The following is a 24,131-nucleotide window of genomic DNA, read 5'->3' as shown; positions in this document are numbered from 1 at the left end:
ACAGCCCAGTATTCAGCCTATAAACTCATTCGAGGGGGAAGATCCTTCAAAAAAATAAAAATTCACACAACACTATGATGGACACACGCTTCCACGGAGCGAAACTGCCTGTGAGGACTTGCTGACTGGCAAGCGTCGGGAGACAACACAACCACCACCATCCCTACCACTACCACCACCACCTTACCAACACCACCAACAGCGGCAAAAGGGGTGCCCAATCTTCTCCACTGATAACTATTTTTTTTATCTTATCATGATTAATAATACTTGGAAATATAAACACGATGATGGCAATAAAGATAATTCCACCCTATTCTCTTCAAATACCCAAGCACTTCCGCCATGCTTTAACAATGGACAATTGTGCTGCGGCATCCTTCAAGCATCCTGTATTATGACAGTAAATAAAGAACTGTTTGCACGTCTTACATACCAAGATTAGGAAGGAATTATCACTATGTTCTTTTATTTCCTAAATCGAGAAAATTTTTCCTGTTTCTCGTGGAAAGATACGCAACAGCAAGATGATAATTTTCAGTGTTTTACCCTAAAGTGAATTTGTTTTTACATATCTGCTGTTATTTATAAGTAACCCTCAAATGTCATTCATTTTCTTTCAACTCTACCGTGCCAAAAGGTACCGTGACGAGGCTTTTCAATCTCAACAATATACAAATTCACCAATATCTCTCCCTCAATTTTTTGTATACAAGCAAGATATAATGCCGTATACTTCAATCTCCATTTTAGGAACTAAAGTATTAATCCCTAGTTTATGAATTAGGGTATTTATATGTTAATCGTGTTAATGATTATTATTATTATTAAAGATTTGCCGGTATTCTCTCGGCCCGGGCCTTTTCCAAGTGGTGGCCCGGCCTTGGCTCCCTCTTTAGGAAGTGTCTGAGACCTAAGTCTCCCATGGGAGGAGGCACAAGTACCTCATCTTTGGGACCAACTGTCCCCAGGCCTAGCCACAAGCTAGGCCTCTCTGGTCTGCCATCCCCGCCCCAAGGAGGCAAATGGGAATGACAGTCTTATGAGCTAAAGGCTCGGGCTCAGGCACCTACCCTACCCTAGAAGGGTTAGGCATGGTAACGATGTGCGTGTTAATGATATACGGCTTAATGGCCCTCGTGTAATGAAAGGCTATAAATACAAAAAATATGTACTTTACATTACATGTAATGCATATCAACAATAAAATGGAGCATTCCCTTTCATACAACTGACACTAGTCATTTCTTATAAGGAGAACCATTTTAAATGAATAAAACACCAGTTAAACACAATTAAAGAGAGAGGTCTACAGGTGTCAAGATAAGCAACTTAAAAACCTCTATAAAGGGGAAAATTCGAGGATTGAGAAAACGTGAGGCTGAATATACACACACCAATAACAACCCCAACATTCTGAGGAGGAGACACTGGTGTTGAAAATTTAAGGTCGGTCAGAAGAGGCATCAAATCATAGCATGAAAACCATAATCGGGAATGGTCTGTACAAAACTGATCATAGGATGCCTGCACAAGCTAAGTCTTGGGAACCTTCGCTTACAGTTCATCAGTGTTGAAAATGTGAAGCAGATTCAATAAGATTTTCTAAGTTATAAATGAAAGTCTTGGGGAGAAGAGAAAGAAAAAGAAAGAACAGTGTACTTGAGTATGATTTATTAATTGGCCTATCGACTACCCAAAGAGTTATTAAGGCTGCATATCACCTATTCGCCACTAGTCAAGATTACTTTAATACTCAAATTTGGATTATACTAAACTCATTATACATATACAAACATACACCTCTTGGTGTATATATTCTAGAGCATATGACTGGCTCTGGACAATAGCTGTAAGAAAATGTGATATTTAAGGGCTCACTAAACTTGTGGAACTTAAAAATGTGTTTCCAATATTTCTCAAGCTTTCTTTTCTTAATGTTCTATTTAAAATTCTCTAGTAGATGAATATGACATGTGCAACAGGTGTCTTTCTTTATCGCCAACAATAAAGATACCCAACTATTGAACATGTCTTATTCATCTACCTGGAGTTTACCTGGAGAGAGTTTCGGGGGTCAACGCCCCCGCGGCCCGGTCTGTGACCAGGCCTCCTGGTGGATCAGCGCCTGATCAACCAGGCTGTTGCTGCTGGCTGCACGCAAACCAACGTACGAGCCACAGCCCGGCTGATCAGGAACTGACTTTAGGTGCTTGTCCAGTGCCAGCTTGAAGACTGCCAGGGGTCTGTTGGTAATCCCCCTTATGTGTGCTGGGAGGCAGTTGAACAGTCTCGGGCCCCTGACACTTATTGTATGGTCTCTTAACGTGCTAGTGACACCCCTGCTTTTCATTGGGGGGATGGTGCATCGTCTGCCAAGTCTTTTGCTTTCGTAGCGAGTGATTTTCGTGTGCAAGTTCGGTACTAGTCCCTCTAGGATTTTCCAGGTGTATATAATCATGTATCTCTCCCTCCTGCGTTCCAGGGAATACAGGTTTAGAAACCTCAAGCGCTCCCAGTAATTGAGGTGTTTTATCTCCGTTATGCGCGCCGTGAAAGTTCTCTGTACATTTTCTAGGTCGGCAATTTCACCTGCCTTGAAAGGTGCTGTTAGAGTGCAGCAATATTCCAGCCTAGATAGAACAAGTGACCTGAAGAGTGTCATCATGGGCTTGGCCTCCCTACTACAGTTATTAATATGACTGAAATGCTCAAGTCTACAATAAGAAAATACTGCCTGTTAGTTTTCAATAAACTGGAATTTACATATTTCCTGAGTTATCAGACAAAGACATTCGAGGGGTTGAAGTAAAATTTTGCAACCTGGCTCCTACACAGACTGAAATCTGTGGAGAGTGAAATCAGGGCACACGAAGAATACAGATTGTGATAAAATAGTGTCTGACAGAGAAAAGGGGCCTAAGAGTTACTATTTAAAAAAAAATAACTTCATGATCATATAAACAATTTTGAGAAATTCTGACGCTATTCTGGCGATTTATAAAATAGCTCTTAAATATGGAGATGGAGAAATACAAAAGACAATGACCACACACGTCATAAAAGGTTCAGAAAATTAGATACAAAAGGATTTTTTTCCTTCCTGCAACAGAGATAACATGAAGAAAAAGTTGTAAGAAAAAAAAAAGGTAGAGCCAAACGTATACTAAAAACAAAAAAATTCTTCGCAGAGTGATAGATTTACGGAATGAATTAAAAGAGGATTAAATGAGAGTTACAACCATTTTAAATTTAAAATGTACAAGATGAACAAATTATGGAAGACGGGACACCATGAACATAGCTCTACTGTAGCTGCACCTAGGCAATTACAAACAGATAATTACAGTTTCATAACAATTCAAAGCTACATGAGCATTAAGAGTTTGATGGTAATTGGATGAGGTATTTACAAATTATCTCATGAAAACCATTATTAAAATTCTCACAACATATTCAATCAACTTAGCTAACTGGTATTTACACGTTCAAGGGAAAGTTAAAAATGCCTACTAAAGATATACCATCGTTTAAGGTTTGAAGTCGATCAGAAGATGCATTTTTCAGTTACTGAGTGGAAAACAATTTGTTTAATAAAACTGAAATACGGCCTTACTTTAAGCCCAAAATCAATACAAACCTTCCTTTGGGCAAAGCCCGCTATCGCTCATCCAATTATTGTTCAGAATCCAAAAATTAATAATAATAATAATACTCATTTTGGCAACAAACTCACCCATTAACTAGTCATACAAAATCTGTGCCATTCTTTTGGCACTGTAAGGTACTCTTGCACCAACAGATTACCACACAGCAAATGTGGAAAAACTGATTTTTTCCATTCTAGGTAACGCTAGAATACCTGAACCGTTAACAAGCAGGATGGGGAGAATTAGGAGCGAAGGGAAAAGCTTCAAGATGGTTTCCCTACTACAAAAGGTTTGTCGAGAGCCGTGTTGCCACACTGCCACCCCAGACTTTAAATTGTAAGATAATTAACTGTTTATAATTATATAATTATAATTATGAGGAGCGCTAAACCCGTAGGATTATACAGCACATGTGGGGGGGGGGAAGGTATTCGGGCTCAATTCAGGGAACCGGCGTACAGATCCAATTCCCTAGATCATGAGTCACTCACCAGCGTCAAGGAACCTCCCTCGAGGGGTAGACTGTAGTTTAGATAGGTAAGTTATACTAAGTATATAGGCGTAAACAGCACTGCCTCGCTATTATAGATCTGTCAAATCTCGGGCACCGAGTGTCCCAGTTCCAGCTTCGTGCCGACTACTGGAGCTTGAAGAGATTTTGCCACCGAAGTGGCTAGTTTATTGTGCACCCCATATCCAACCCGTGGACGGTAGCGCAAGAGCATATGGATACACAAAAGGCCTAGGAACTTTCCCCAAAGGGTTAACAGGAATACATATGGATTTATATCTACATATCTATAGTTCAATTATCTATTACAAGCAAATTTAGGAAATTTGCTAGGTATATCTGGTATCTTATCTTCATTAATAAGATATCTTGACATGTCACATAGGTTATTATACTATCTCTGTATTCCTCAATAAGTGGACAATTAAGCACAGTGTTCAAGACAGTGACCATATGCCTGATCACATAATTTACATTTAGTTTGATCATCATTCCGGCATAATTAACCACGGAACTAAATTCTATAGTATAGATTCTGGTTCATTCATTTCAGCCGGGACCAAATTTTGCTGCACAGAGTCTGTGGCTCATTCATTTCAATCAGACTCGGTAGAAAGCCAGTATACCAACACGTCACATCCAAGGAATTTCCACACTGTAAGTCTAAATGAGGAACCTAGTTTAACAGACTATACTTTAAATAAGCCTCTTTACACATTAGTTTTCCCTGTTAAGTCATTACTAGCGTAACAATGTTAAAAACTGCATAATTACCGTAAACACTTAAGTATTACTGGTTTTACCAAGGGCCGGTTTGTGGGTCTAGTGTTGCGTCCAGGCCACATCAAGATATAAATAACAAAAAAAAAGGCACATTACCGTGACTGGAACGATACACAAATAACCCGCACGTAGAAGAGAGGAGCTTACGACGACGTTTCGGTCCGACTTAGACCATTTACAAAGTTACACTTTGTGTGACTTTGTAAATGGTCCGAAACGTCATCGTAAGCTTCTATGTGCGGGTTATTTGTATATAGTGAACACATCAAGATATATCCGTCTAAAGCAATGTACATCAGTCTACACACCGTAAGTGTATACCGGTGTGCATTTTTCCTACAGCCCGGTGGGGTAAGATCGAGCCATTTAGTTATACTAAGACTGGAACAGGTGGCACTGAACGTGGAATTGCTTAATGTGATATTAGTGTCAGCCAGGTAAAGTCCTTTCTCGACAGCATATACAATAGTAACTCAGAATGAATAGTTTAAAATCGTGCCACTAGATTTCGTCACTCATTAATTTAGAATAGCTAGTGCGTTCTTTATCATATCCAATCACAGTTTCATAAACGAGGTAATGAAGCCAGTCATCCTTCTAATAGCAAACTGCTTTTCCACTGTTATTGTTTTTCTATATTAATTTTGGCACGATCTATGCAGAGGCCTAAATTCAATGATTGTTACTTTAAAATAGATTAAAATTTCTGCTTTATTCTTAATAATTTAATATTTACCCGTAGTTAACAGCCAATAACTAAGGTACATAAAGGAAAGGACAACACCGCCCCCCTTTTTTTTTTACTGTTAGGGACGGGGGGTGCACCGATGGGGATATCGTTAAGAGAACATAACTTATGGTTAAAACATTGCATATTCACTTTCTAGATCGTATACGTTAGCAGACACGGAAGCTGAAAGGCGGTACGTGGAGGAGTGATGTAGGAAGTGTGTTGGGGGTGACTTTAATGTGTAAGGCGGAACGAGAGGAGGCGGGGGAAGGGAAGGGGAGGGAAGGATGGAGCAGAGGTGCCGGAGGTGTTGAAGGAACAAGACGGGGTGGCGAAGGATGCCTGAGTGGACAGGGATGGGGCGGACAGAGTAATTGAAGAGGTGAGAAATCAGGATTTTTTATTCTTAAAAATTAAGCACAATCGTATTATGCAATCACAATGAAATAACTTCAGGCCGAGCTTCGAGAATGTAACTCGCGAAATCAGTCACAGGTTTGTCTGTATGAGATGATTTACAAGGTTAAAGCAAGAGTTATGCTTAGTTATGGTGACGGCGCTAAAGCCTGAGGTGCGGCTGTGGGAGGGAGTAAGGATGAGTGGGAGGCGAGTGAGGCATGGAAGTTTAAATGGGGATGTAGACGAGACAGAAGTGAGGGGATTGAAGAAGAAACATGAAAAAGTTCAAGGAAGAGGGATTGGAGGAGGCGTAGAGGGGAAAATGAGGGATACGGAGAGAGGGAAATATCCTTGGTTTCTCAGCTAGAACCATATCTATTTAATTAGCAGGGTAACTACGGCTGGGGGGTGGTGTGTGCTAGTGTATGGACATTTTTTTTTTTTGTATCCATCAAAGTTCGGTATACCCCGCAGTGCGCAGTTACATTAAATAAGCAACTTATATGTTGGGAAAAAAAGCTGTTTCCCTCTCATATTACACCACACAGGGTGGGTTTTACATCAGGTAAAGTCTTTAAGCCTTATCTGGGACATTTCAGGAGGGTGATGAAAATATCGTTAAGTATTCCACTATGGGGATCATCTGAGAAAGCTTCTGAAGGTTTCATTCCAGCAGATGTGGGAATTATAATGCCTTTGAATGGCCTATGTAGCACCCAGGGAAAGAAATTTACGAGTACACCTGTTTTGGGTATTGAGAGATGCATGCACCTAAGCCACGATTTCTTATGACGCGAGAATACGACCCAACGGCTACAGCCAAAATATTACTTCTCCAGTCTCTTGCTAATCAATTAAATTCTTTGCCTTCATATTATCTTGCATATTATACTGCATAATTACACGTAGTGTTCCTAATCACACACACACTACACTCTTCGTCGGAACTAATAGTAAGTTTCCGCCTCGTATATATCAGCTTAAGATAATCTTGTTAATACAAGACAAACAAATACCTGTACGTGTCAGGATGACAGGTACTATGAAACCAATATTTTTTTTAAAACCAAGTCGATTCGTTAAAGAACGAATTAGGTTATTTACCTCCAAGCACACATTTTAATATACCATGACCTTTAATCAGAACGTGACCTAAACTGTAAGAAGTATCTTCTTTTTTTCTTCTTTTAGCCCCAACACGGACATTCTAACAAGGCATTGTGGTCGAACAAAGAACCAGGTGCGCGCTCATGTTTAATCAGCTGCACTTTGGTAGCGTAGGATTTTCCCGGTTGAACCTATCTTGCGTGGCCAGCACAATGACCAGGTAATGCTTAGCAGGTCACACGTGCAACACAGTGCACAGGTATTGAAATCCTAACTCATGGATGATTAAAGCCTTTGTTAACCAAGAACATTACTCAAATCACCAGAAGACTCACCCAGCCATCATCTCCAAGGTCTACCTGGAGAGTGTTCCGGTGAAATATAATACAGCATTTTTTTTTATTTAATCATTTTAATTTCGTGCTAAAACAAACCTAGCAGGCTAACTTCCAAATTACACGCAATATAAAATAAAAATTTACTTGGAGATAGAAAGCTGAATCTTAGTTGACCCCATTACTCATATTAATATCACTTTATCAAAGACGTCTATATCAGCTATGAAAGCTCTGCTTCAAATTTTGTGCACAAACGCTGCACTTTTAATATTTCCGGCACCGAGACCTTGAGCCCAATACATCAACATCAATTCCACTTAAAATTCACAGGTCGCCAAGCACGGAGTAATAAACTGCCCATCAATCAAAACGTATACTACTAGTATTGTGATTTCCACTGGACGACAAAACCGCTCGACACTTTTAAGCTTATTTAATCTCTGGGGGTTATTACATCAAGATATCTGTGATTTACCTGTGACCTGTATCCGGAGTTTCCCCTACTCCAGCTGCCCAACCCGGGTTCAGGCCTCCTTGTTAATTGCCTGGTCGACGCTGTTGGCAGCCCGCTGGCCAACATGTCCATTCTAGCCTGGCTGATCTGTCACGCCGCAGAACTTCTACATTTGTTCCAGCATTATTTCTTATATCTGCTGGTATCAAGTTGAAAAGTCTAGGTCAACAGATGTTTATACAATGTTCTCGTGCTGGTGGTGCCCTAGGAAGTCCTAGTATGGCTCATTTCCTCTGGGATTCTCTCAAAGGCTAAGACCCACAATAGTCCACTAACACCAAGGTAGGTAGGTGGATGTAGGTAGGTGGATATATATATATATATATATATATATATATATATATATATATATATATATATATATATATATATATATATATATATATATATATATATGTGTGTGTGTTGGTGTGTGTGTGTGTGTGTGTGTGTGTGTGTGTGTGTGTGTGTGTGTGTGTGTGTGTGTGTGTGTGTGTGTGTGTGTGTGTGTGTGTGTGTGTGTGTGTGTGTGTGTGTGTGTCTGTGTGTGTGTGTATGTGTGTGTATGTGTGTGTATGTGTGTGTGTCTGTGTGTGTGTGTGAGGCAGTAGGTAAAATGAAAGGGGGTAAGGCAGCCGGGATTGATGGGATAAAGATAGAAATGTTAAAAGCAGGTGGGGATATAGTTTTGGAGTGGTTGGTGCAATTATTTAATAAATGTATGGAAGAGGGTAAGGTACCTAGGGATTGGCAGAGAGCATGCATAGTTCCTTTGTATAAAGGCAAAAGGGATAAAAGAGAGTGCAAAAATTATAGGGGGATAAGTCTGCTGAGTATACCTGGTAAAGTGTATGGTAGAGTTATTATTGAAAGAATTAAGAGTAAGACGGAGAAGAGGATAGCAGATGAACAAGGAGGCTTTAGGAAAGGTAGGGGGTGTGTGGACCAGGTGTTTACAGTGAAACATATAAGTGAACAGTATTTAGATAAGGCTAAAGAGGTCTTTGTGGCATTTATGGATTTGGAAAAGGCGTATGACAGGGTGGATAGGGGGGCAATGTGGCAGATGTTGCAAGTGTATGGTGTAGGAGGTAGGTTACTGAAAGCAGTGAAGAGTTTTTACGAGGATAGTGAGGCTCAAGTTAGAGTATGTAGGAAAGAGGGAAATTATTTCCCAGTAAAAGTAGGCCTTAGACAAGGATGTGTGATGTCACCGTGGTTGTTTAATATATTTATAGATGGGGTTGTAAGAGAAGTAAATGCGAGGGTCTTGACAAGAGGCGTGGAGTTAAAAGATAAAGAATCACACACAAAGTGGGAGTTGTCACAGCTGCTCTTTGCTGATGACACTGTGCTCTTGGGAGATTCTGAAGAGAAGCTGCAGAGATTGGTAGATGAATTTGGTAGGGTGTGCAAAAGAAGAAAATTAAAGGTGAATACAGGAAAGAGTAAGGTTATGAGGATAACAAAAAGATTAGGTGATGAAAGATTGAATATCAGATTGGAGGGAGAGTGTATGGAGGAGGTGAATGTATTCAGATATTTGGGAGTGGACGTGTCAGCGGATGGGTCTATGAAAGATGAGGTGAATCATAGAATTGATGAGGGAAAAAGAGTGAGTGGTGCACTTAGGAGTCTGTGGAGACAAAGAACTTTGTCCTTGGAGGCAAAGAGGGGAATGTATGAGAGTATAGTTTTACCAACGCTCTTATATGAGTGTGAAGCATGGGTGATGAATGTTGCAGCGAGGAGAAGGCTGGAGGCAGTGGAGATGTCATGTCTGAGGGCAATGTGTGGTGTGAATATTATGCAGAGAATTCGTAGTTTGGAAGTTAGGAGGAGGTGCGGGATTACCAAAACTGTTGTCCAGAGGGCTGAGGAAGGGTTGTTGAGGTGGTTCGGACATGCAGAGAGAATGGAGCGAAACAGAATGACTTAAAGAGTGTATCAGTCTGTAGTGGAAGGAAGGCGGGGTAGGGGTCGGCCTAGGAAAGGTTGGAGAGAGGGGGTAAAGGAGGTTTTGTGTGCGAGGGGCTTGGACTTCCAGCAGGTATGCGTGAGCGTGTTTGATAGGAGTGAATGGAGACAAATGGTTTTTAATACTTGACGTGCTGTTGGAGTGTGAGCAAAGTAACATTTATGAAGGGGTTCAGGGAAACCGGCAGGCCGGACTTGAGTCCTGGAGATGGGAAGTACAGTGCCTGCACTCTGAAGGAGGGGTGTTAATGTTGCAGTTTAAAAACTGTAGTGTAAAGCACCCTTCTGGCAAGACAGTGATGGAGTGAATGATGGTGAAAGTTTTTCTTTTTCGGGCCACCCTGCCTTGGTGGGAATCGGCCAGTGTGATAATAATAAAAAAAAAAATATATATATATATATATATATATATATATATATATATATATATATATATTACTGTTAGGTGAAAAGTAAAAAAAAAATCGTACCACAGGCCTTTGGATTGCGAGCCGAACGTTACAGAATGCCTCTTGATACGCAACCAACAACAAAGTTTAGATTGCCCAGAAAGCCATCAACAAAATACGCTCTTGGGATGTCCGTCTCGTGAAAATCTGGGAGCCTGTCCAGAAGAAATTCTAAAGCTTCCACGCTTCTCACTATTGACACTACATTCTCACTCGGCCTGCAGTGGCATCTGAAATGGTTGTGGCAGCTGTGTATTCACTATGTGAGAGGGGGCACGTGTGTTTCAACACCTGAACCTGGGGGGGCACAAGTGTTTAAACACCTGCAGTTGTGCTCCTTGCCCAGGATGACTTCAGCCCCGTCCCCGTCCAGGTAGGTAGGTAGGTCCCCATTTGTCCCTAACCGAAGTGACCTAGTAATTCTATCTTGGTTCGCTGAAACACGTTTATTGCAGTGAAAATGAGAGATAATAAATAAAAAGGTTTTATAAAACAGACTCCTCTCAGTCCTCTTAAGCTGCAGAGTTAAGATTAGAGACACTCCCATAGGTACACCACTAGGTAGTCTCATGCTATTTAATGTATTAATTAATGCTCTTCTACCCACTTCACTTTAAGCTGCAATCTATCCTGATAACATGATCCACACCACAAGACAAAACAATGAGTACAATTCTTAATGAAGTTCAACAGACTCGTCTAAGACGGAGTGAAGCATCTGTCTGCAAGATATACTAGTGAGCTACGTCAAATTTAACAAATACACTTTCATGTCAGCGTACTCTTCAATAAATCCACTGTAATGCAACAAAATAAGAACTGCAAAGATATGACAAATGTTCTCAAAACTGTTGACAACTACAACTCTAACTTTGGTGCTAGTATAAGATAAGCGAGAATGTTGTTCATAGCGTATATTAGATCTTATATAGCTGGTCTAGTGGCTAACGCGACGGTCTGGAGTTTTGAGACTCTCTGACCGCGGGTTCAATCCCGCCCGTGGCATGGTTTAAATAGATTATTCTGCTCATATGTTAACTAACGAAAAAATATCGTCGATTTTTTGAATTAATGCAATACAAATCCCTAATTTTTTCTTGGTTGACCTAAAAATTAAAGAACACAAGATAAACATAAACTTGCCCAATATCACATGGAGCCAGAGCACTATATATAACGAAATATATTGTACCTTTATTATATCGTTGACAGGTGTCCAGTTTTCCTACCCTCGACGCCCGGTCCTGGGCTAGGTTTGCCTGATCAATCAAGCTGTCGATTCGTGGTCCCATTACACTATCGAGTTTTCTGTGTAATCATCGCTCGAGTTCTCTGTGTAATCATCGCTCCTCTGCTTTTCACCAGAGGTATCCTGCACTATCTGCCAAGCCTTTTGTGTTCATATGAAGTGGTTTCAGTGTGCAGATTTGGAACCAATACTTCAAGTATTTTCGAGGTGTAGATTATGATATATCTTTCTAAAAAAGTAAAGGTCGAGGGACCTCAAGCATTCCTACTTTAAATTAAGGTGCTTGATTGAGTTTAATACGACTGTGAAGGTTCTCTGTATATTTTCAAGCTCAGCAATTTCGCCTGCCTTGACAAGGGTAGTTTGTATAATTCATTACTCCAATATACAGAGAGCAAGTGACCTAAAGAGCATCACCATCATTGGCTTGGTATCTGTTTTTGAAAGTTCTAATTACTCAACCTATTAACCTTCTTGCAGTTGTCATAAAATTAGGCTTTTTAAACGCAAGATCTTGATATTATCACTCCTAAGTCTCTCACATCTGACTTACGCCCTATTAAGTGATCTGAGTTTGGGTTAATAACCGGATGATGATGATGATGATGATGATGATGATGATGACGATGACGATGATGATGACGATGATGATGACGATGATGATGATGATGATGATGATGATGATGATGATGATGATGATGATGATGATGATGATGATGATGATGATGATGATGATGATGATGATGATGATGATGATGACGATGATGATGACGATGATGATGACGATGACGATGACGATGATGATGATGATGATGATGATGATGATACTCAGCTCTTAAAAAAAACACGAAAGCTAAGCTCTGCTTTATATTCACCTGGGTGCTTTGGTTCCCTTTGAGGATGCGACCCACAACAGTCTACTAACTCCTTGGTATCTAATGCAAGGCAAAGGGCAGCAGCTCTTAGGGAGTTTCCCATATGTCTAGTTCCAACCCGAATTGAATCCTGATTCTTTCATTTGAGTCTAAAACTCTACCACTAAGATACAAATTACTAAGATATTTACAGGTCCTGCGAGGACCAGGAACAAGGTGAAAGCTGCTACAATCTTAGGGTGTTAGAAAATTAGAAGGTCAACAGCCTGGTTGACCAGGCTAGCACCAGACGAGCCTGGCCCATGGCCGGGCTACGAGAGTAGCAAGACTCAAAACTCAAAGGTATATCTTTATGGAGCGTTGGATTAAAAGTGGCGGTGGTAAACTCCTTAACTTACACAGTTTAAAAAGTACGGTAGATATGATAAAGCAAAAGAGGTTAGGGAACAATAATGCCGGTTGACGAAGCATAAGAGGTCGAGTAGGGAGCAAAGACTAGATTACAGACAACACAAAGGTAATTAGTACACACAACCCAGGTCAACATGGGTTCAGAACAGGTCGCTCTTGCTTTTCGCAATTTCTGGACCATTACAAGATCTTGGATGCACTTGATAAGCAAAATGCAGATGCAGTATACAATGACTTTGCAAGTCTTCAACACGTGCGAATATGGGGTCTACCCTGAGGTTACCTGGAGGTTATTCCGGGGATCAACGCCCCCGCGGCCCGGTCCACGACCAAGCCTCCAGTAGTAGCAAACAGTGAAATCAGGGGCTGCTACAGTGAAAAATTGTTTCCCAAGGCACAGTACTCGCCCCACTTCTCTTCCTCAGTCTCATTTCTGACATAGACAAGGACAAAAATAATAGCATTGCATCATCCTTTAGAATGCGTAAAGAATAAAGACAATATATAGGAGACGTTTCGGTCTAACTGGATCATTGAAACGTTCCAAGTCGGACCGTAGCGTCGTCTTAAGTTCGTCTCCTACATGCTGGTTATTTGTGTCTAGGATCTGTATGGAAGTGGCATCCATTGAAGACACAAATACAAGCTGATATAAACCAAGTCTTCCACTAAGCTAACAACACTGATGGCCAATGTGAGAAACCTGGGAGTTATGATGGCATAAGATCTCACGTTCAAGGAGCACAGCGATGTTGTAATTGCGAATGCAAGGAAAAAAATATATATTAAAAATGTATTAAAAATAACACGTACGCTTTTTTAAAGCCTCTGGCTCGTTTGACATGCCTACTGTATGAATGTAGGGAAATCAAATATATTAATACAATATACAACAAATAAAACTGAAAAATCGATTTGAAATTGACCTGATGGGTATGACTGGTCGGTCCGCCTGAAAAGCATCTCACGACCCAGTACTAGGTACGCTACCCGTAATTTGAAAATTCAACCAAATCACTTACCCGCCCTCACCCTTTCCCCACACAACCACCTGTCTTGACTTCCTAGCGAGTTTCTTAATAATTTTTATTCCCATGTTCACAATAACCCTGGTGGTGTGGGTTATTCTCCGCCGCAGCTACTGTGCGTGTTGTAGTCTACTAACACCCTGGGAACAAGGGGCTGCTTACTCACTTTTTATATGTATGCGACATTTTTTCCGAATAAAGAGGAAACGAGGAATAGAAAGAGGAAGGAAAGCAGAGAAAATGAGGGAAAGAAGAGGAAGGTGAGGAGAGGGAAGAGATAGTGGAGGAAGGAGGGGGGAATGGAGATAAGAGGGGGGGAAAGGCGAAGACGAACAGGAAGGGGGAAGGAGGAAGGAAAGGAGGGGGAGAGGGTAACAGAAGTAGGGCTCAGGTGGGAGGGAACTAAGCACACACACGAGTAAAAAACGTGGGCGACTGAAGGTGTGAGGTGTATGAGAGTTCAAACGTTGGCGTGTTTACCTCCAGGTTTTGTGTGGTGGGTTTTGATAACCCTGCCATACATGGCTGGTATACCTCCTGCCACACCAATTCAGCACAACATCCTTACTACCTCCTGCCACACCAGGTTGGTATGGAGGCCAGCACATCCACACACCCGCCACAACAGGCCAGCACCCCACTCTTACCACCACCTGCCACACCAGGTTGTGCAGTCACGTCACTAAGGCAGCTGAATTACAAGTCATACTGGTGATTCCGGGCCAGCTTGTACTGGTAAGCTTTGAGATACACTCATCATTAATATCAATTTTTCTTTCCACACTAACGGATGTGAAAGCCTACAAACGCCTTGATACATACCAGTACTTTGGGGCTGAATAACAAGTCTACCTTTACCTTTGCCTAGCCTTTGATGAGCTCCTAGAGTTTTTCTACTCAGAGCCCGGCCTTGGGCCAGGCCCATCTGGTGCTTGCCTATCAACGAGGCTGTTGAAGCTGGTCTGCTGACGCACACATCCATCATAGTCTGGTTGATCTGGCACCTGGCGTTAGTGGCATCTGGAGCTGGTACAAAAATAAGCATGAATAGCAAAAGCAGGCCTATTAAATAAGACATTTTACCCATCAGAAGTTATTATCTAATAATAAATCCTCGTTACGTGAAATGTCGCACTTAAAAATGAAAAAAATCTGTTTTTGCTTCACTTGTAATTTTCCAGCACTTGGCAATGCACCGTCTCACTCCGCTACCTGGGTACACCACGCAATTTCACAAGTACCCACCAAAATAAATAAAATAAATATACATACACACACACATAAACGCCCTATAAATTATCCATCCATGCGTCAACCAATGTGAAAGTTTGACTTTCCATATATATTTCACCTTCAATCCATCAACTGATATGAAAGTTTGACTCTCCACATATTTTCCATCTCAAACTACACTTATAACCAGCTGGTGACGCTGTGAATACACAATTCATTAATCGTACAATAAAAAATGACATGTTATAATGACTTTACATAGAAAATTCACACTAAACAATACTCAGTTTCTCTAGTGTCTTGGGCGAAGGGCTCTTCATTATAAGCAGTGGAGCTACCACTTATTTATTATTATTATTATTAACACACTGGCCGATTCCCACCAAGGCAGGGTGGCCCGAAAAAGAAAGACTTTCGCCATCATTCACTCCACTGTCGTGCCAGAAGGGTGCTTTACACTACATTTTTTAAACTGCAACATCAACACCCCTCCTTCAGAGTGCAGGCACTGTACTTCCCATCTCCAGGACTCAAGTCCGGCCTGCCGGTTTCCCTGAATTCCTTCATAAATGTTACGTTGCTCACACTCCAACAGCACGTCAAGTATTAAAAACCATTTGTCTCCATTCACTCCTATCAAACATGCTCACACATGCCTGCTGGAAGTCCAAGCCCCTCGCACACAAAACCTCCTTTACCCCCTCCCTCCAACCTTTCCTAGGCCGACCCCTACCCCGCCTTCCTTCCACTACAGACTGATACACTCTTTAAGTCATTCTGTTTCGCTCCATTCTCTCTACATGTCCGAACCACCTCAACAACCCTTCCTCAGCCCTCTGGACAACAGTTTTGGTAATCCCGCACCTCCTCCTAACTTCCAAACTACGAATTCTCTGCATTACATTCACACCACACATTGCCCTCAGACATGACATCTCCACTGCCTCCAGCCTTCTCCTCGCTGCAACATTCAGCACCCATGCTTCACACCCATATAAGAGCGTTGGTAAAACTATACTCTCATACATTCCCCTCTTTGCCTCCAAGGACAAAGTTCTTTGTCTCCACAGACTCCTAAGTGCACCGCTCACCCTTTTCCCCTCATCAATTCTATGATTCACCTCATCTTTCATAGACCCATCCGCTGACACGTCCACTCCCAAATATCTGAATACATTCACCTCCTCCATATTCTCTCCATCCAATCTGATATCCAATCTTTCATCACCTAATCTTTTTGTTATCCTCATAACCTTACTCTTTCCTGTATTCACTTTTAATTTTCTTCTTTTGCATACCCTACCAAATTCATCCACCAACCTATGCAACTTCTCTTCAGAATCTCCCAAGAGCACAGTGTCATCAGCAAAGAGCAACTGTGATAACTCCCACTTTATGTGTGATTCTTTATCTTTAAACTCCACACCTCTTGCCAAGACCTTCGCATTTACTTCTCTTACAACCCCATCTATAAATATATTAAACAACCACAGTGACATCACACATCCTTGTCTAAGGCCTACTTTTACTGGGAAATAATCTCCCTCTTTCCTACATACTCTAACTTGAGCCTCACTATCCTCGTAAAAGCTCTTCACTGCTTTCAGTAACCTACCTCCTACACCATACACCTGCAACATCTGCCACATTGCCCCCCTATCCACCCTGTCATATGCCTTTTCCAAATCCATAAATGCCACAAAAACCTCTTTAGCCTTATCTAAATGCTGTTCACTTTTATGTTTCACTGTAAACACCTGGTCCACACACCCCCTACCTTTCCTAAAGCCTCCTTGTTCATCTGCTATCCTATTCTCCGTCTTACTCTTAATTCTTTCAATAATAACTCTACCATACACTTTACCAAGTATACTCAACAGACTTATCCCCCTATAATTTTTGCACTCTCTTTTGTCCCCTTTGCCTTTATACAAAGGAACTATGCATGCTCTGCCAATCCCTAGGTACCTTACCCTCTTCCATACATTTATTAAATAATTGCACCAACCACTCCAAAACTATATCCCCACCTGCTTTTAACATTTCTATCTTTATCCCATCAATCCAGGCTGCCTTACCCACTTTCATTTTACCTACTGCCTCACGAACTTCCCCCACACTCACAACTGGCTCTTCCTCACTCCTACAAGATGTTATTCCTCCTTGCCCTATAGACGAAATCACAGCTTCCCTATCTTCATCAACATTTAACAAATTCCTCAAAATATTCCTTCCATCTTCCCAATACCTCTAACTCTCCTCTCTTATTTTTAACTGACAAATCCATTTGTTCTCTAGGCTTCCTTAACTTGTTAATCTCACTCCAAAACTTTTTCTTATTTTCAACAAAATTTGTTGATAACATCTCACCCACTCTCTCATTTGCTCACTTATTCAGTTTTCATCAAATCTGACTGCTTATACTGTACATGTATTTCGAACGCTGTATGAATCCTGTGGGTTTAGCGTTTCCATCAATGTAATATATTAAAAATGAGCGCTAAACGTACGTGGCTTATACGGCGTGTAACTCTGGTTTATTACTTGCTTTATTATATATTCATGGTGAAGCACTGGTGAAAGGGAGGTTATAGGGTTTGATCCGAGGAAAGACAGAGTAGCCCCAAATCTCTGAACCCTGCAAGAGCCCTTCACCAGCATCAAGGTACCTCCACTGAAGGGAAATTTTTGTCGACAGTATTTTCATCTCAAGACAGAAATCTTTTGTTTTCGTCTTGCATAATAATAGAGGAACCTGTAAAATATTTGATATGAATCATCGTGTCGGTTAATACACACCAAAATCACACCAACTGATAACCACTGTAGAGGCCTAGAAAGATTTGAGAAATCTTTCTCATGTGCAGTATGTGTATGCAGTTGTCAATGTGGCTTCACTTCCAACACAAGGCTGACATGTAACCCATGACTTCACAAACAAAACCTGAACAAAGACCAACATCCCATCCTCACTACCCCTGCTGTTGACAAACACTAACCTAGAGCTTTTCAGCCTTTTACGAGAAGAGTTCTCTTGTCAAGTGAACCGAATTTAACTTGCACTCTGTAGGTTCTTGTCACTCTTATCTGTGTAATACAACCCTGTGTAATACAAGCCTACAGTTTTTATAATGAAAACCTTGATCCGACATGTCAGCGATTGTATAATTAATTCCCGAAAAGTTAAATAAGTGTGACGTGTGTGCTTAATGTTACGCTAACACTTACTTCCAGTTAAAACACAAAATTATTATAGCATTATAGAGTATTAGTTTTATAAACATAGCTATACTGTTCACTATGGTACTGCACTTACCCCCTCCCTGTATAACTACAGCTTAGTCTTAAGAAAATTTATCAGAATGGACTGGTCCGGTGTTCGGTAATGGAAGCACAAGCGTTAAATCATCATACAATATCACGTAAACTGTGAGTGGTGTACTGTGGCATCGTTTTAAATGAAACATTGTTATATTCATGGAGAATCGCTAAGTCTATAGGGATTGTATAGCTCCTGGGAAATTACATGTAAACTGCCCTTGATTCAATTACGTGAATCAAGGGTCTCTTCCCCTCACTGGCATCAAGTCACCCCTTGTGGGCATTCATATGTCCCTTTTGAGGGCTACAGTAGGGGCACTGTTTTGAGGCAGAAACTCTACCCTGAAGTTGGGGTGACCTTGGGCGAGGTTGTCTGGTTGGCTGGGAGCATCAGATTGCAGAATGGAAACCTTTATTGAGACATTTTGCATGGAGACCAAGCTTTTACAGATTTATAAAAGGTTTCCTACAAATCATCTAAATATGACACTCATAAAACGTGCCTGTTTACTGCTAGGTAAACATAGGTAGCAGGTGTAAGGAGATTAGTCTCAATATTTTACCCAACTGCAGAAATGAACCAGAACCCCTTCAGTTGATAGCCAACTGCAAGAACACCATAGAACTACAGATCTACTTCCTTTTCTTATATTTCTCCATGGTGAAAGATGCTGATGAGAGTGGATGCCTTACTTTCCTTTCAAAATATGAATAACTGCTTTTAACACTATTTTTACCTTTGACTGCATGTGAATTAAGTAAATGATAATGTAAAATACAGGCTTCCTAGTACAATACAGGAAAGACTCAACCTAGCCTTAGCTGTCTTGAAGCCAGAAGCAGAATTTTAATATACAAATTGTTTGTTTAGGCGTGCATCTATGATCATCTTGAGCAGAACATCTTGCCATGCTTGATCTGCAAGTGTAGACTTACCCATCACCTGGATGTACACACTGCAATCTACCTCCTTAAATTTTATAAACAGTCCTTGGACCTGCCTCGCATGGGCCAGTAGGCTTGCTACAGTGTTCCTTCTTATGTATACTACTACAGTTTTAGCTGCTGATGCTTGCAAGTCTGCCATTTAACAGTGATGTCCATATAGATGCCTTTCTGATGCACATCCCCAACCCACAAATTTGGGCTTTTCTCTAGCTTCCCCATGGTATCTGTCATGCATAAATGAAAGAACCTTAACACCTGCTGTACTGGTCACCACACCTACCCAAATCCTCTCCTGTTTCCTAAATAACAAAACATGAATTCACAAATGCCTTGTCTTCCAATAGACCCCTGGTTGTCTTCAAGAGGGAGCTGGACAAATACCTAAAGTTGGTGCTGGATCAGCCGGGCTGTGGTTCGTACGTTGGACTATGTGTGGCCAACAGTAACAGCCTGGTTGATCAGGCCCTGATCCACCAGGAGGCCTGGTCATGGACCAGGCCATGGGGGTGTTGATCCCCGGAATACCCTCCAGGCAGACTGCCTCTCACCCTGTCCAAACTCATTCAAGTAATCCCATTTCTTTAGGATCTCAGAGATTGAAATACTATACAACTCATGTTTTAGTGAATAATAATAATAATAATTATTATTATTACTATTATTAAATCCCTGTTGGCTATGCAGCACAAAATGTGGGAGACTAATCATAGTCTGCTAATCAATGTCAACCAACAAAGTCTGTGTAGAAAAAATTACAAGTTACTGTGTATAAATACCACCAAAACAAATATTTCTTAAGAGTAATAATAAGAAATCAGACACAAATTATTGTCAGCATACAGGCAAAAAAGTCAGCACTCACATTCACACTATATGTACTCTAAGAAAATGAAAAGCAGCAGGTAAATTTTCTAAAGAAATTATGTATTGTACTCAGTTCTATTCTGAAAAATTTGGAATACTGTATAACACTAACATCCACATCTCATATGTGATCTATTCATCAAAAATGACAACCAGTTCCTTTCTCAAGCCAATTACTGTATGACAATATAAAAAGTATAAAGATTCCTAACTTACTCAAACTTTAGACAACTCACAACACCCACATCAAAATGCCTAAAACTCTGGTCATCTCTGAATGACAGGCAACCCGAAAAAGAAGGAAATGCTTTCAATTTCACTCAAACACTGTCTTGCAAATAGCTGGAAGACATTAAAGTTCAGATAACCTTCCAAACCACACCATCCCCAACCCTCCCTCAGAGTGCAGGCACTGTACTTCTCAATACTGTAATATATTCAATATATATCTAGAGAATTCCGAACCACAATTTCAAATATGGCTGAAATAGGTCCCCTGGGCACAACCCAAGAAGTCTCTTTGGTATGCTCAATGTACATCAACTAACACAGAATCCTGCTGATAAAAAAGGTTCCAAAATACAGAACTGAATACCAGAAGTAAAAGTTTGAAAATGGTCATCAAATTTAAATCCATATTTAAAGAACAATACCCTAAGTAATGTACTGTATATCTTATTCTTGTAACAGTGTCCAGAATATCTTGCTGTGAATTTTGTCAAGGTTAGAAACAAAAACCAGTATGGTACTAGGGTGAGTGAACATATTTTTGTAGTACCTACAGTAGGTGGTCAGGCCTCAAATACCTTTTATTATACAGCAATAAAGACGTAGAGTGGATTGCCTGAACATGTCAAAGTCTCTCCTAAGCACATGAGCCAGTTCAGGAAGAGCACTAAAAGTTTCCTAATGAATGAAGCGGCAGAAAAAGAGGAGAGCGATTTCCTGTATAGTTACTAAACATTCGTGTATTTTTTATTGTAAACTGATTTTGTATTTAATGGTCATGTAAATAACTGTTCACTTTATTCCTACTGTAACTGATTTTCACACAGGTGAGTTACCCGTTTTAATTTTTAAGGTTATAATCATAACTGATTTAAGCCGTATCCTATACAGCATGACCCCCCATATCCACAGGTCCAGTATCCATGGTTTCAGTTATCCACTGTTTACTGTGGCGGAAATTCTTTAAAGATTAAGAGATGCTGTAAAGTGCTTCTCATCAGTGAAAAATTGATAATTCTCTACTTATTGTGTGTACTTTATCAATTAAACTTTATAATAAGTATGTATATTAATGAAAAAACTTACATATAGGGTTCATTAGCTATATACAGTGGGACCCTCGTATCCCCCTCAGATACAGGGGTCCTACTGTATATAGCTAAACTTTAAATAAGATATTACAGGGACCACAATGGAAATAAGTCACTTCCTATGACTTTTTTGGGTTATCCTAGGTAATTTGCACATGTTATTATGCATAATTGTAATCATCTAAATTTCTATAACTGCACTAGTGTGTATCTGTACCTAAATAAATTTACTATCATCATCTTCCCACTACTAGAAGCTACATAGTTCTTGTAACTAGTGTACCTCAATCCTATGTATCGTTACCTCAACAATAACTACTGTACTAAGTGATACCAAGGAAAGTAATCACTATTCAAGGAGAGGCTATGTAAATGAGTGCTGACATTCATAATTAAATGTAGAGTAACATGACTATATACTTATGTAAAGCCCTAAACCCATACGAGTTTTATGCAGTACACAGAGTAAAGGTTCAATGCTGTCATCTAACAGGTAATTCAAATAAGGATGGACAGATTCTGTGGACTCGGAGCTGCCACCACCTTGTGAATGGAGTTGAAAAATACCAATAAATAAACTTTCTTGAATTTTATATTTGCAGTTGGTTTAGAAGAAAGAATTTTGATCTTAGCCCTGCTTTATATGTACAGTAAAATATTCTTATGAAGAAACCTCGGAATGTGACTCCTCAGAAAACCATTATGCTTGTTTTGGTCAAATACCTTAGGTAAATTCTGCTAAAAGTACACACTACAGAAAAATAATTATTTTTCTGCATTATCATTACATTCCCAAGAAAGCACTAAACCTGACAAAATCAATAATTTAGCACATACTTAACCTTCAACATATTTAACGAACAGTATTAAAATTTGCAATACCTGCCTGGCCCTTTAACAACTGACATTAAAAATAAAGAATATTAGAAAGTCACGCAAAATCACTCCCATCAAAATGATATACATTATACAACATTTGCAAAAGAAGTGATGCAAATGTAATACAATATACACCAACATTTACCGTACCTAATACAATACAGTATTTTACAATATTAATAAGAGAACACTAATACATGGTACAATACATCCACCATTAACAAGCAAGCACCAGTAAGTGCATTATATAATGCACAGAACTATTAACAAAGGAACAGTGATACATAATAGAATGCACAGCACATAATAATAAGAGCAAAAATACCTTAGGTAATATGACAGCTTAAAATTAAAACTTTCTGAGGAATTGTAGGTGATCCTAGGTTAAGTTATCAGTGACACATATGTACATCTATAACTGGTATATGCAATATTGTCAGATTCCTGTTTTAAAGAAAAGTTATATCGTCTGTAATTCTTCTACAGAAGAATCAATTAGAACAGAGAAATAAATGAGTTGGTACAGAAAGCATCTAATAACCCTCAATGGTACACCTGTAAAGTATTAATTAATATTTCCTATTAGATACAGTAATTTTATTCTAGCCAGTGTAAGGGTAATGTGTGTGTTTTTCAATATTGTGGTGTTTGCTAGACAGCTGCTGCAGGAGGTATAAAGCTGTTAAATCATTGATGGAGCAGCTCCCCTACACCATTGATTTATCAACAAAAACAATACCAAAATAATATGTGGCAACTGGCCAGGTTGACAGGTAGCGGTTCGTCATGATGTAACCCTTGACCCCTCATGACCTGTGACCCTGGTATTCATATTAGGGCAAAGTACGATGCAGGAGTGTCTAAGGAAGAGCATAAAAGAGTCAAGAGCTGAGGCAGAGGTGACCTCAGCTCAGGGAATCCATACAACTCCTGACCACCTTCATCCCTATTTCTCACCTCTCACTACCCACCAAACAAATGAGAATTTGGGCAAGCAACACTCACCTATGTTGTCTGTGTTGGAGGAAATGTTGGCTGGCGAGCAGAGACACTTGCAACGAGTCAAATTTTCCCGACAAAAGTGAGCCCGACAATGGCCTGGTCTCACCTGGTGCCGCGGAACGCCCGACTCACCCACCCTCCGCACTCACTCTTACACAAAGTAGGTCTTTTAGGCTCACAGTTAAAATTTTACGACTCTGTCACCCACACACCCACGCCCGTGCCCTTCTTAGACTATTTGCCCAGGGAAAATGAGCGGAGTGCGTTTCCTACGCAGGTAGTGAGAGCGACCCAGCGACACTGGTTTGTCATCCCGTTGTGATGCCGCAGCCACCAACAGAAAACTTACACACTTACTGGGTTACTAAAGTAATCATTTCTTCCATCCATGTACAGTATGTATGTACGTGTATAATGTTCGCCAAGACCGTAGTCCTGGCACAGGTCTCAATCTTGCGATGACCCATCTCTGGCTCCCGAGGGAGAAAGGTTTTTACAATGATGCGACGTATGCTGCTCTTCTGGTCAGTTCATCTGGTGCATCTCATAAGGGACAACACCGTAT

General features: G+C 40.4%; 1 protein-coding gene across 2 annotated transcripts in view; it reads right to left on the bottom strand.

The window, feature by feature from the left end:
• The window catches only part of trc (Serine/threonine-protein kinase tricornered), a 316,149-nt gene extending 292,268 nt beyond the window's left edge, over positions 1-23,881 (bottom strand). For both annotated transcript variants that reach the window (XM_053771870.2, XM_053771868.2), the window contains exon 1: positions 23,570-23,881. The gene's annotated coding sequence lies outside the window, so the exon portion shown is untranslated. The remainder of the gene's footprint in view (positions 1-23,569) is intronic.
• Positions 23,882-24,131: the final 250 nt, after the last annotated feature.

The sequence above is a fragment of the Cherax quadricarinatus genome, chromosome 8 (assembly GCF_038502225.1).
Source record: "Cherax quadricarinatus isolate ZL_2023a chromosome 8, ASM3850222v1, whole genome shotgun sequence".
In the NCBI taxonomy this organism is placed as follows: Eukaryota; Metazoa; Arthropoda; class Malacostraca; order Decapoda; family Parastacidae; genus Cherax; species Cherax quadricarinatus.
The sequence above is the reverse complement of the archived record's forward strand: the minus strand, read 5'-3'. Positions and strand labels throughout refer to the sequence as shown.